Source organism: Podarcis pityusensis, assembly GCF_964106645.2.
Source record: "Podarcis pityusensis genome assembly, chromosome: 1".
Taxonomy (NCBI): domain Eukaryota; kingdom Metazoa; phylum Chordata; class Lepidosauria; order Squamata; family Lacertidae; genus Podarcis; species Podarcis pityusensis.
In genome coordinates, this window is record NC_138028.1 from 37,191,389 (window position 1) to 37,204,772 (window position 13,384).

Here is a 13,384-nt window from a genome sequence, read left to right on the forward strand (position 1 = left end):
TTAACTCTGCAGAGCCTTCAGATTGAATTGCTTTGAAAACATTCCAGCTCTAACAGTGATGTGTGTGTGTGTGTGTGTATGAAAAATGGGAATGAATACATTTTAATTAATATGTGTTGCATGAAAAGATTTAGTATGCCCAAGTCTATATGATGAAAAGGCTGCGGTGTAATATCTTCTGGAATTATTGTTTTCATGGCGTGCGTGTTTTGTTTTCAAGCTATTAGAAAAAGCTTCCTTACTTTTTCACACGATTTCACCTCTCAGTCAACTGGCTAATATGATTTTATTTTTACAGCCAATTTCTGATTCCTCCTCCACACTTTCTTCAAGGACATGCTATATGACTTGCTTAGGTGGGAGTAGTGAAAGGACAGCTATACAGCTACTGTCAACTGACTTTCTTCTATTCATCCCTTATTAATTTTCCTGTAAGTTGCTTCTTCATACTCCAAGAAGGGATAGGCCAGTGAGTACTAAGCTTCTCTGGGAGCTTGTGTAGTGGTTTGAGCATTGAACTAAGACCTAGGAGATCAGGGTTCAAAACCCCATTCAGCCGTACAGCTCACTGGGGGACCTAGGGCCAATCATTATCTCTCACCCTAAACTGCCTCACAGGGTAGGATAAAATGGGAAGAAGGAAAACTATGTATGCCATCTTGGAGGAAAGGTGGGATAAAAATGTAAAAGGCATGTGACACAGGATGTGTGTGTGTACAGAACTTTCACATATCAATGTGTAGCCAAGAAATATCAATAAGACAACTCTAAAAACAACCGTTCCTGATTCACCCAAAACAACAGGACCACAGAATACCCGCTCACCCATCAGGTGGTGGGCACAATTTGTGGGCCGGCACGTGGCACCCCCTGGCCCTCAGCAAGACACACCAGGTCATTGGAGCTGGCCCTGCCCTCCCGGCACCGCGGAGCTTTGGGGTTCCTGCCAAAGCCCTGTTTAAAGTGCGTCTATCTATGGCGTCATTGGGGGTGGGGCCAGAGGAGCGGGTCGAGAGTGAGCCCTCTGGTCTGCTCTGGGGTCTTAAGAGGGGGGCAGAGCCAGCTTCATGCATGCATTCGGCTCCGGAGCTTCAACCACCTTACCCTCCCTTTGATATTAGGTGTTTATTGTAGGTTACTGTAATGGATTTAGGGGTTGCTCGTGCGTAAGTTGCCGCCACTGCTGGCGAGGTTACCTGGTTAAACCCTTTCTGACTGAACAGCCTCCAGCATCGTGACTGTCTCAGTTGCTGGCAGAATCCGTCAGTGGGCGTTTCTTGAACCTTTTCCAGCATAAAAGTTGTTTGACGCCAAGTCTCCTCCTACTCTCCCTGCGCGGAAGTCTTCTGCGCAGGGAGGGTGTGGGCAGCGGAGTACCCGTACTCTCTCCGCTGGTCTCTGGCAAGGAGTCTTGGAGCCTCCTCTCCGATTCCCCCATCTGCCCCCCTTCTCCACTGGTGTTACGCTGATTCCCTTCCCCAGCAGATGGGCTGCCTCTCTCCCTACTGGGACCCTCTCCGGCATCTCTCTGGAGTCTTCCCTCCGCCTCTAGCTCCGATGGCAGTTCCCTGATAGTTACTGTTCCCCTTTCCTGGTCCACAGGTGTTGCTACGGTTTTATGATGATTGCTGTTACAGAGCTGGGAAGGAATTTTTCCTGCTCGGCAGGTTTCCCCTTCCCCGTAGCAATTGTCACAACTCTGGCGGTTTTAGCCCTTGGGTGGAATCCTTTTGTCTATCATTCAAATAAAGGGGGCATGAAGTGGTGACTCACCCCCCTTGCAGCAGAATTTTCATGGTTCCCTGTTAAGGGGGGTTGTGCGAAGTGGGTCACCGGCTAAATGCTGAAAGGTAGTCGGTGAACTACTCTAAGCTATGCGGATTAGGGGGGACTGAGATGTGTAGACATGCGTTTTGCAGTATCCCCTCCCCTCTGATCCAATTAACCCTGCTGTGCCTCAGTGCTCCGGATGGGGGACTGAGAGGGATACACGCCCAATGCCTAAGCCAAGATTTCCTACATCTGAAACTATTAATAAAGTTGCGGCCATTTTAATCTCCAAAATATGTTGTCGTGTGTAATTCATTACTCTCAGACTGTCTCTTGGAGGGGCGGGGATCTGCGCCTGGCTACGCAAACATCATTCCCAGTGCTGATCACCATTCCTAGTATGTTTGCAACATATCAGTTTGTGTCATATAAGGAGAGACAATTGCATACTTGCACCACACTCTTCCTACATTCACAAAAAGTGCAGAGTAACAGAGTCTACAGCTACTCTGTCAGCAACCTGAGGTTGACTTGTACAGTGAAAAATATATTTGGACCTGTCAGTTCAGATTGCAGACGTCCCCACCCCTTTCCCCCTCTTAACAGGTTCACATATGATAGAAGCACTTCAGTCTTCTCCATCAGTGGAAGGTATTCTTGGAAGGTATACTTCAGACAGTTTATGGATCCAAGAGCACCATACAGCTGTATAGTAATAGCCTGTAATGACAATTGTCCTGCTTGCTATTGTTAGCTAAAGCTTGCCAAAGAGTCTGGTTGATCATTAAAAAGTGTCTTCAGGAAATTAATAAGGGCTGACTGGAAAAATGCCAGCTGTCAGTAGCCGTATAGCTATCGCTTGCCAGTTGCTACTTATTGTGGGCAATTTGAGAAACAACAATACAACTCAATGCTCAACACTCACTGTCAGGTGACCTCTGGGTCCTGCAGTATAGATTTAGTAAGCACTAGCACTAATTTACCAGACTTTGCAGATGATAGTGCAAATGACATTGTGGATTACTTCTGTGAAGTGTTAAGAAAGCTCAGTGCTTGCTTGTCTTGGCACATCAAAATTAAGAAAATAATGGCAATTGCACTGTCAAATCATAAGACCATTGCAAAGAAATCACTGCCTTAAAGTGAAAGCACTTAAGTCCACTGATTATAAAATATTCAATTAACAAAAAAACCTATTGGCTGAATATGCTCTACAGAGGGCTTTCAGTGTTCACCCAAGATCCAAAAGGCTGAGAAAGGCCACAGCCTTAATAGGTAAAGTACTTAGGAGGCATTCATACCGTATGATATTCTACCTCGTGGTTAGTTCTAGTTTCACCACTACCTTGGAGCTGGATGGCTAATAGTAGTAGTGTGGTGGACCAAAGCCCCAGGTTTCTTTTTTTAACCGGAATCCATGTAATGGAAGCTATCATGCAACTGAAGCTGCTATTTCACAGTCAAGGCTGGTGGAGTGGGGCAGTGGCACTGACCTGACCTCCTGCCAGCAGCTTCGCTATTGCTTACCAGGAGGGAGAGAGGAAGGGGCCATGATGTGGAGAGGCTGGCGCTGTGCAAACACACCAGCAGAGCGATTCCAGTGCTCCTGGCGGTGCATCTACACAATGCCAGTCTCGCTGCTGCCTCCCCATCCCCATAAACCACAGTGACACCAGAGACAGGAGATTAGGTGAGTGCCACCACCCCACCCCACTCCACTAAGTTCTATTGCAATTCCATGTTACAAGTACCCAACCGACAACCAATATAATTCACATAGAATGATAAAATGCATTAAGTTTCTTTGAGGAACCGTGGGATACAGATGGTAGGCAGGCAGGCAAACAAACCACCTAGCATGGATTGTTTTCACAGGGCTTTTTCTGAGAGTCTACTATGTTCTTGCTTCTTTTGTGGCAAATCTGCATGGAATTAATATTACTGGAGGAAAAAGAGTAGTTTTTACCCAGTAACCTTGCATAAATTGTACTCTGAGTGACTACAGAATAGGAAGTGTCAGGGAACTGCCATCAGAGCTAGAGGCGGAGGGAAGGCTCCAGAGGGATGGCGGAGAGGGTCCCAGTAGGGAGAGAGGCAGCCCGTCCGCTGGGGAAGGAAATCAGCGTAACACCAGTAGAGAAGGGGGGCAGATGGGGGAATCGGAGAGGAGGCTCCAAGACTCCTCGCCGGAGACCAGTGGAGAGAATACGGGTACTCCGCTGCCCACACCCTCCCTGCGCAGAAGACTTCCGCGCAGGGAGAGTAGGAGGAGACTTGGCGTCAAGGAACTTTTGTGCTGGAAGAAGTTTAAGAAACGCCCACTGACGGATTCTGCCAGGGACTGAGACAGTCACGATGCTGGAGGCTGTTCAGTCAGAAAGGGTTTAACCAGGTAACCTAGCCAGGAGTGGCAGCAACTTACGCACGAGCAACCCCTAAACCCATTACAGGAAGGTACCAGAAGAGGAAGAATAGGAAAATGTGAGGTTAGGAAAGTGCTACTTCTCTCCCTTCCATCCCACCTTAAATCCCAACGTTTCTGTGTGGCCTTATCCCATTAATTTTCCCTCTCAGCTGGAATGTACAAGTGCATTTTCCCACATGTACCCCTCTCTGCTGTTTTTCCTGGTATCCATTTTATATTTGCAATCATCTATTTTTAAACTGTAAGGCACCATGTCAACTGATGGCGTGACATCAATACTACTGTAATGATCTCTGGCAGGCAAGCAAGCCCGATAAGAAGTAATGACTCTCTGGCAGTTGTATGTATGTTTATTTACAAAAAGACACATCCAGAGCATGGCTTCTTGCATGCTCACATTTACGATAGTTGGTCAGTCTGAATCTTCGCCCCTCCCACAGCAGGAAGGACACCAAACTGCCACCTTTCCCCTCTTGCCCTTCCATTGCCCTCTGATTTTATCCAGTTGCCTAGAATGGGCACTGAGAGGCTGACCTCCCCACTTTCACTTGACACAGACTCAGGCCGCTGCTTATCTGCTGATTGTCTAGCAATGCTCTGGCTGCCTTCCAACTCTTCCTCTTCTTGAGGGCTATTAGAGTCTTCCCCGCGAAGGGGGGGTCAAACTGCCCTTTCTCGACTCTGTCAGCCAGATCTCATCTGCAGAGTCAGTCCCTCGTTCACTTAGCTCAATTTCTGACTCTAACTCTTCCCCTGCACTCTGGGGGGCCATGTTCCTGACAAGTATGATAAATAAGAAGTTTTGTAAAGCTTTTAAAACCTCTGTGCTGTTTTATGGAATTCTTTACATGTGATTTAGCAAAAGCTGAATAGTAGCTATAGTATTTAGTAGGGATGTGCATTGGGTGTATGCGCACCCTAAATAATGAGGCAAATTGGGGTGATCAGGGTTATCTCATATTCTGCAGTCGGTTGGCACCATAAACAAGGCAGGCCGAGGTGGATCAGGGAGTCCTCAACCTTCTGAGAGGCTCTGATGCTTTTATTTCCTCCAAAAGTTACATGTGCAATCTCTCCTACCCTCATCATGGAACTAATTGTTGCTGCTATAAAATATGAAGTTTGAATTGATGCATTTTTTAGTATTCTATGACATCATTTTGTCAACTTTGAAGCAAAAAATATAAAAGTAATCCATCCCATGTTTTCTACTGGGCTATTACAAGCATGATCCACAAAACAACGTTCTTGTATTAAGCAAGGTGCAGTCCTGCTGTGCCCTCCACATAACATATGCTATAGGCATGGATGGGGTCTTAGTAACAACCCTGACTTGTTGAATTCTATGGGGCTTACTTCCAGGATTGCAGTTTACAGATTGCAGCTCCAAAACACTCTATCCTGCAAGTAATATTGGGAGGCTTATTTCCAGATAACTAGGCATAGGGCCAGGTTTCCAACTTCCTTAAATGCCAGGACTCTACTTTAACAGGACTGTGTGAATCAGGCTATTATAATCTGGAAGATATTGTATTCCTTCAGCAAATTATGTTTACTAGGTTTACAGTAATGTAACCAGGTCAGATGAATATTTATCATGGTTCTTCAAAACTGTAAAGTGGGCACAAAGAAGAAGTAATGCTATAAATGCTGAGGTAACTGCATTTGCTTTTCCTAGGCAAGTATGCCAATTTGTAAAGGGGGCGTTAAATTCAATAAACATTTTTTAAAATATAGGCTCTCAATACAGTCTGGGAAAACAAGGCTTTGCTGACTTAAAAAACTGAAAAGCAAAGTAGAGTTACCGGTAGATTTACTTGGCTGCCTGATAATTATATAAATTGCCCACTGCATCGGCTGCTTTTTGTTGCCAGAAATAATACAGGAGTTCTTTCTGTATTTGTGGGTGCAACAAAAAACAGTCCCAATCAAGTTGTGCTAGTTTTTAACAAATAAAGCATAAATAATGACACCAAAGGCAACAATACTTATCTGGTCCTGTGATGGTATGCAAAGGCCCCAAAAGGACTCAACATTAGTGTCTCTCTGGGCCTCCCATTAAATTCTTTGTCATACATTGAACAGTTTGGTCTGGGAGCTGCCATTTTAATTCCCACAATTACCCAAAGATAGCACTTCTACAGAGATTTTGGGAAATTAAAAAGGTACCCTTCAGCAGGCTCGCACAGATCAGAGTGTTGCTTTGGCCCATCATTGCTCCTGTCACCAGATAAGCCTATCTGGTTGTTGTTGTTTAGTCATTTAGTCGTGTCCGGCTCTTTGTGACCCCATGGACCAGAGCACGCCAGGCACCCCTGTCTTCCACTGCCTCCTGCAGTTTGGTCAAACTCATGTTGGTAGCTTCGAGAACACTGTCCAACCATCTCGTCCTCTGTCATCCCCTTCTCCTTGTGCCCTCAATCTTTCCCAGCATCAGGGTCTTTTCCAGGGAGTCTTCTCTTCTCATGAGGTGGCCAAAGTATTGGAGCCTCAGCTTCACGATCTGTCCTTCCAGTGAGCACTCGGGGCTGATTTCCTTAAGAATGGAGAGGTTTGATCTTCTTGCAGTCCATGGGACTCTCAAGAGTCTCCTCCAGCACCATAATTCAAAAGCATCAATTGTTCGGCACATAAAGGCAGAGTCCTGCTGATTTAAGAGTGTCTCGCTTTGCCAAGGTTTCAAACCTGGTTTCAGCCATGATATTTATTCCTCTTTGAAAATATCAAAGTGGAAAATCATAATGCAGTTACTTACTAGACTGGGATATTTAGAGGTGATAATTCTAGAGCTGTGGTTGAAAGCTCTACATACTAGGGACAACTCATATTTCCGTTTCCCCCTGTTGATGGTAAATGACTGTTCCAATCCCATCTCTGCATTTACCTTTTGAGAATGTCCCATTACATTTTTGTTAGAGTGAGTTGGTAGAGTTCAGCCCCTTTTGCCAGGAAGCAGGAGCATCTTGCCCCTAGTGCACCAGGTAAGTAGATGCAGGCCCAGCCTGCCTTTTCACTCATTGTAGCCGCTGAAGAATATTCTGAGCTGTTGATCACATATTGTAGTGCAATTATGTTTCTTTACAATCTTCAACCAAAGGAATAATCACCCTCCTGGCTCATAAATCTATGGAGCATAAGACTATTGCAGAGTAAACTAGTACAGTACATTTTATAGCAGGTGGCAAAGAGCCTTCAGCAATGGAAAGAGGTGGGCTCAGACAGGTATGAAAATAGCAGTGCTCTAAGCATGGAGCAAAAAAACCCAACAACAGCACCACAAGTGTGTTTTTAAAATGTCAGTTTATCAAAAGGGTTCTCTAAAACAAAGTTATTCCCATTCTGCTTGGTCTATTTAACAGTGCCACATTGTTTGTGGAACTGCTTTTGTTCCAGCAGACACCTCCATAAGTATGAGGAGGTGCCATAGCTCAGTTGGTAGAGCATGAGATTCTTAATCTCAGGGTCATGGGTTTGAGCCCTATGTTGGGCGAAAGATTCTTGCATTGCAGGGGGTTGGACTAGATGACCCTTGTGTTCCCTTCCAACTCTATGATTCTATAATTCTAAGGCAGTTTTATTTGATTCTTACTGTAGCCCAACACCATTTCCCACACTGTTCTGGAGTGTGGAACCCCCTGGAATAGATTTTCAGGGGATGTGGGTGAAAATCCCCTCCCCTTTACATTAGCAGAGGCATCTCCCAGATCAAAAGTCATTACTGTATGTGAATGGAATGGAGGCACTGGCTTCCATGTTCTAAAGGGGTTACAAGCTACAAACTTGAAATAGGCAAAACTGGCCACTCCAGATTAGTTCTGGCAAGTTTGCCACTAGAATGGAGGCACCTTGGGTATGTTAGAGCCTTATATGCATCCCTGGCTTTCAGGGGAAAGATTCAGGTCAATTAAAGCTATAGCTGTAGGTTTCAGTGGCCTCTAGAACACAGGGATGAGAAGCTGCACAGTGTCTCTGCACCTTTTGCTTTGATTTCTTCCTTTCCTCTATGGGACGAAGCACAGACAAACCATGAGTTGGGCAGTCCATGTGTCAGTACCATACTATGTAACTCTGTAACTCTGAACCCTTTTGCCTGAAAGTAGTTCATTCTCCACTTCTAATTGTGAGTGAAAGCATGGGCCAGGAGCATAGGAAGTTCCTTAAATCTTAGGACCAGACTATAGGGCTATAAAAAAGGAGAAAAAGATCGCCCTGTTTTGAATTCCAAGTAATCTACTCCCATATAAAATAAGACTTTGCCATGGAAAAAGATGTAGAAGAAACAATCCACGCAAGCAAATATATTTCATCTTCAAAGAGAGATACATTTTGCCCTTCAAAGCAGTGCAACCTCAACAGTGTAGTTTGAGGGAACGATCATTTGTAAACGATGTGTAAAGTACTTGTCTGATGTGCATGGATTTAAATTCTCCTGATGCACAAATGTAACCTGGCAAAGGTTGTTGAATTCTGAAACCGATCTGGACAGATGACATGACAGCTCTAACAGCATGTGTGTTTATTATTAATATTTGTCTGCAAGAAGAATGATTCTGAACGTGCACAAATGTGATGTTCTGGTGATGTATCAGCCAACTCCTTCTGCTTCTTCAAGTTAAAACAGACAACTAGGTGAAATATGATACTTTGGGCTTTATGTTACTTAATGGGATGCTAAAGGCATATTCATTTCTTGTATCGGTTGAGATTCCCCCCTGCAAATTAGTGCTGGAGAGAAAGTTAACCCTAGTGGACTTGTAAGAATTTTCCCTAATGGAGGATGATGTCTTATTTTAATGCACTGATCACTGATTGCCAAAGCTGATGTTTTAGATTAGGAACCAGAAAAAGAAGAGAAAGAAAGGTAATTAAATTATGACTGGAGGCACTGTAAAAGTGGGGGAGGAAAAGCAGTCAACTATGCCACCTACCTGTCAAAAGGAAGGGAAAACTGTTCCAAGCTTAGGGATTAAGCAAGAGCAGTGCAAATTATACCAAAGACTTCACTTAGTATTTTCCTGGTGGGCTGATGAGAAGTGTTAAAATTGAAAGGGGCGGTGCTGACCACAGAATTTGCACAGGAACACGATAGTCTTAAAACTAGATGCTATGACCAAGATCTTACTTTGGCTGGTTTTGTTAACCAGTTACAGTAATAAAATGTAAAGTAACTTAAAAAAAAAATAGTTAATGTATGTGGTAATGATTTTAAAGTCACAGGTCTGTGTGGATAGTGTTATTGTACAGTGGTACCTCAGGTTACAGACACTTCAGGTTACAGACTCCGCTAACCCGGAAATAGTACCTCGGGTTAAGAATTTTGCTTCAGGATGAGAACAGAAATCGCGTGGTGGCAGCACAGCGGCAGCGGGAGGCCCCATTAGCTAAAGTGGTACCTCAGGTTAAGAACAGTTAATGGACCTCCGGAACAAATTAAGTTCTTAACCCGAGGTACCAATGTATAGTTTAATCACTAGCTGGCACTGGGACTTAAGTTATGTCTGTGTGGGAGTCAGGCATATTTTCTGTAGCTGTACTATCCTTGTTGGAGAGAAATAATAAGACTCTTATTTAGCTTACTGACTGTTGTGGCCCCAGACCTTCCATGAAGAGGTGCCTGCTCCAGTGTTTCGTAGGTTTTGGGACAAGAGAGCAGAGTGGGCTTCAGTATTGCCACCACTGAGGGCAAGCTGTATCAGCATGTGCTGTTTCTGGGCACCAACCTGAGCCATCTCTTGCACCTGATGCATAAGGTGGGTCTGTTGGTTGCAGTGGGCCCAGTGTTCATGATCCAAAATCAGGGAGCATGCATGAGTTTGCTCCCATGTTGTTTTGGCAACATACTGTAGATACTGACAGTGCTACTAAGAATTTTCCTGGAGTGCTGATGCTAAGAATGGAGAAGTGATTCATCCCCTTCCAAAAGTGGCAGCAACATTCTGGAGAAACTCCTGTTGATTCCTAGTTTCCAACATCCCAAGTTAAGATTTAATACTTTTTATTTTGACACCCTTCAAAACAAACAAACAAAAATCTCTTCTTAAAATTCTTAGTCCTAAATTCTCTGGGTTGCAAAGGGATTTCATTCTTACAACAACATTGGCTGAGAGCTGAGAAGCTAAATCCAATGCAACTCTGTGAAAATTAACTGTGCTACACTGATTTATCATCATCAGTGTCTATTAGTCAACTTTCTAACCCTAGACCTGAAGAATAAAGTATTCCAGTAAAGGCAGCTTTTTAAAAAAAATCCAGTTAAATTACATCGTGCTTTTAAAACTCAATTATCATGAAATCGATTCTAAAGTTTGCTCCTACCGGGTTGAAGAAATCATGTATTCCCTCTCCAGTGAATGCTGGATTTTTATGCTGTTTGGTGATTGATGACAGTAGCTATAGCACTGTACATAAACCAGGGGGAAAGGCTCTTGAGGTCAACTAATGTAATCTAAAAACAGTAGGGCTCTGTAGTGAAATGAGTAGACTTGGAAGCAGCTATATTTTTTCCCAAAGTCTACAATTAGGCTAATGAGACATATGGAGCTCTGCAAGGTTTAGGAACTATAAAAAGAAACCTGGCATAAGAAATGGTGGCGAAGATTGTGCTGTAAGGGTCTCTGTGGTTAAACAGACAGGAGTGAAGTTTCAAAGTGTGAAGAAAGATGTTTGATGAGAAAAGGAATGTTTGAATCCCAGGATATGGAACTCAATTACAAGCCAATTTTGCCATGTACTGTTTCATGGAAAGCATGTGCAAGGCTCTTGCTATGCAATTCATTCTCATACTTGTTGGAAGCAGCGCCCTAAAGTGTTATTGGCTAGTATAGATATGATGTATTGACTTCACCTCTTTGCATTAAGAGTTTGGCTGATCTAAGAGCACTGCATTTTGTTCAGTCAGTACATAGTGTCTGTTTTTTTAATGGTCAGGGTTGGACCAGATGACCCTCAGGGTGCCTTCCAACTTTACAATTCTATGATGCTCTGCTTGTGAAGACATCTTCTGTGCCCATCATGTATTTATGCACATCTTCCATTGGAGCATAATATTTGCCATGGAACTCAATGTCAGCAAAAGCGATTGCTATAATGAAAATAAAATGCACAACCATGTTTGTTGGTGTCTAACAAAACTTCTCCTTGATGTAGATAGAATATTTAGTTAACAGGTTCAAAGTGATACAGTGGTAGGAAGATCAGTAGCCTCAGATTCATTGGAACATGTGTGTGTGTGTGTGTGTGTGTGTGTGTGTGTTTCTAGGCATTTAGCTCAATTATACACTGTGAACTAATACTGGAAGAAGCAAAGATTACCAGTGTTGAAGCAATGATACTTCAACATCAACTTTGTTGGACTGGTCATGTTGTGTGGATGCCTGATTATCGTCTTCCAAAGCAACTACTCTATTCCGAACTTAAAAATGGAAAGCATAGTGCTGGTGGTCAACAAAAGAGGTTTAAAGATTGTCTCAAGGCAAATCTTTAAAAAGTAGCATAAACACTGACAACTGGGAAACACTTGCCTGGGAGTGCTCCAATTGGAAAACAGCCTTTACCAAAATTGACATGGGCTTTGAAGACACTCGAACTCAGGACGCAATGGAGAAACTTGCTAAGAGGAAGGCACGCTTGGCAAATCCACACCGTGATCAACTCCTGCCCAGAAACCAATGTCCCCACTGTGGAAAGATGTGTGGATCCAGAATTGGCCTCCACAGTCACTTACGGATTCATTGTTAAAACCATGTTTATGGAAGACAATCTTACTGGCTACGAGTGATCGCCAAAGAAAAAGACGACCCTGCTCAGGGCTTTGTCACGTACTTATCAATGTTTTCAAGGTGATGCCAGGGAGACCCCTTTTCTTAGATGAACGGAGAAGCGGCAGAATAAAATTTTACTTGCCTTTCACACATGCTGTTTACTGTCAGTTTGCAGTCATATCACATCATCACCCAGCCAGCATGGTAGGAAGCATTGTCTCACACTTAACAGGCTTTTAAAAAATTGTGAGCCTGAGAACAAGAGGGATCATCTTATTATTGATCACTGTAACCCAGAGATGGGGAAGCTCCAGCCCACGGACCTAATTAGGTCTAATTAGTCCAAAATTGGCCTGCATGGCCATTTTCCTCAAACCATGCCCACCTTCCCTCGGCATCATAGGTGAGAATAGGTGTGGAGCTCCTGATTGTTTCTTTGCAACAAGAAAACGCTGATCATCATTGACAGTGGATCACACTTGGATTGACTTCACTAGGGCATTTCTCATCCAAAGCTCCCTACTAGTCTAAGGGGCTTGCTGTGAGGGAGCTCTACTGGGGTACACTTTCAGTATCAACCAATTGGGCGATTGTCAGCCCACCTTCAAAGGGCTCACTGTAAGCACCACTTTGTCTATTGGCAGTATAAGCCACCCATGAGAGCCTTTAAAATAAAAATAAAAATGCATGCCTCTCCTGCATAGGTCCATGAACAGATTGAATAACACAATATTTCTCCGTTTGCAGTGGTTTTTACACACTTCATTTGAATCAGGATATAAAGCTAAAGAAAATGTTGATACTATTTTAGTATCAGGTATTTTATGATGTAAAAAGAAAATTGCTTGAGTGTATCAATGATTTGTTGATTATATTCTGGGAGCAGCTTTCTGTACACTTTTGTTAATGCCTTATTCTTGCATACCCTGATTCTACATGTTTAAGTATTGCAACCCATGAAAGAACAGAAATGTGTTTAATGTGTTTAAGTTAGCAAAGTTCCAACTTCCTTCTAACTTCTCTTATTTATAACCTTTGATCTGCGAGCTGACATATTTTGTAGTCAAACTCATTCATTTGGGGTTTAAACATGTGTCTGTCATAAATGAAGTGATCCTTAACAATCAAGAAGCTGTCAGAGTTCTTGAGTAATCTCCTAAGTTCCTTGGAGCAGCCCTTTGTCAAGATGTTGACATTAAAAATGTTTTTTTTCTATAATTAAACCATTCATGGGAATGAATTCACTGGCTGTGCTATAGGATAAACAGGGCTAAAACAGCCACATCAATCCTGATGACAAAAAGGGAGAATGAAGCGTTACGGAATGATACAGTTACTTTTCATAGTATATGCTAGTTTTACAAAGTACAGGAAGTCAACATAAACTTGAAGTAAGGTTACCTTGTACAAAGACTAGGCAGTTGCACAG

The 13,384-nt window shown here is 43.3% G+C and overlaps 1 long non-coding RNA gene across 1 annotated transcript in view; it reads left to right on the forward strand.

Annotated features, from left to right (window-relative positions):
• LOC308462552 overlaps positions 1-13,384 on the forward strand; it is a 149,286-nt gene that overhangs the window by 134,378 nt on the left and 1,524 nt on the right. The gene's annotated exons all lie outside the window — the stretch shown is intronic.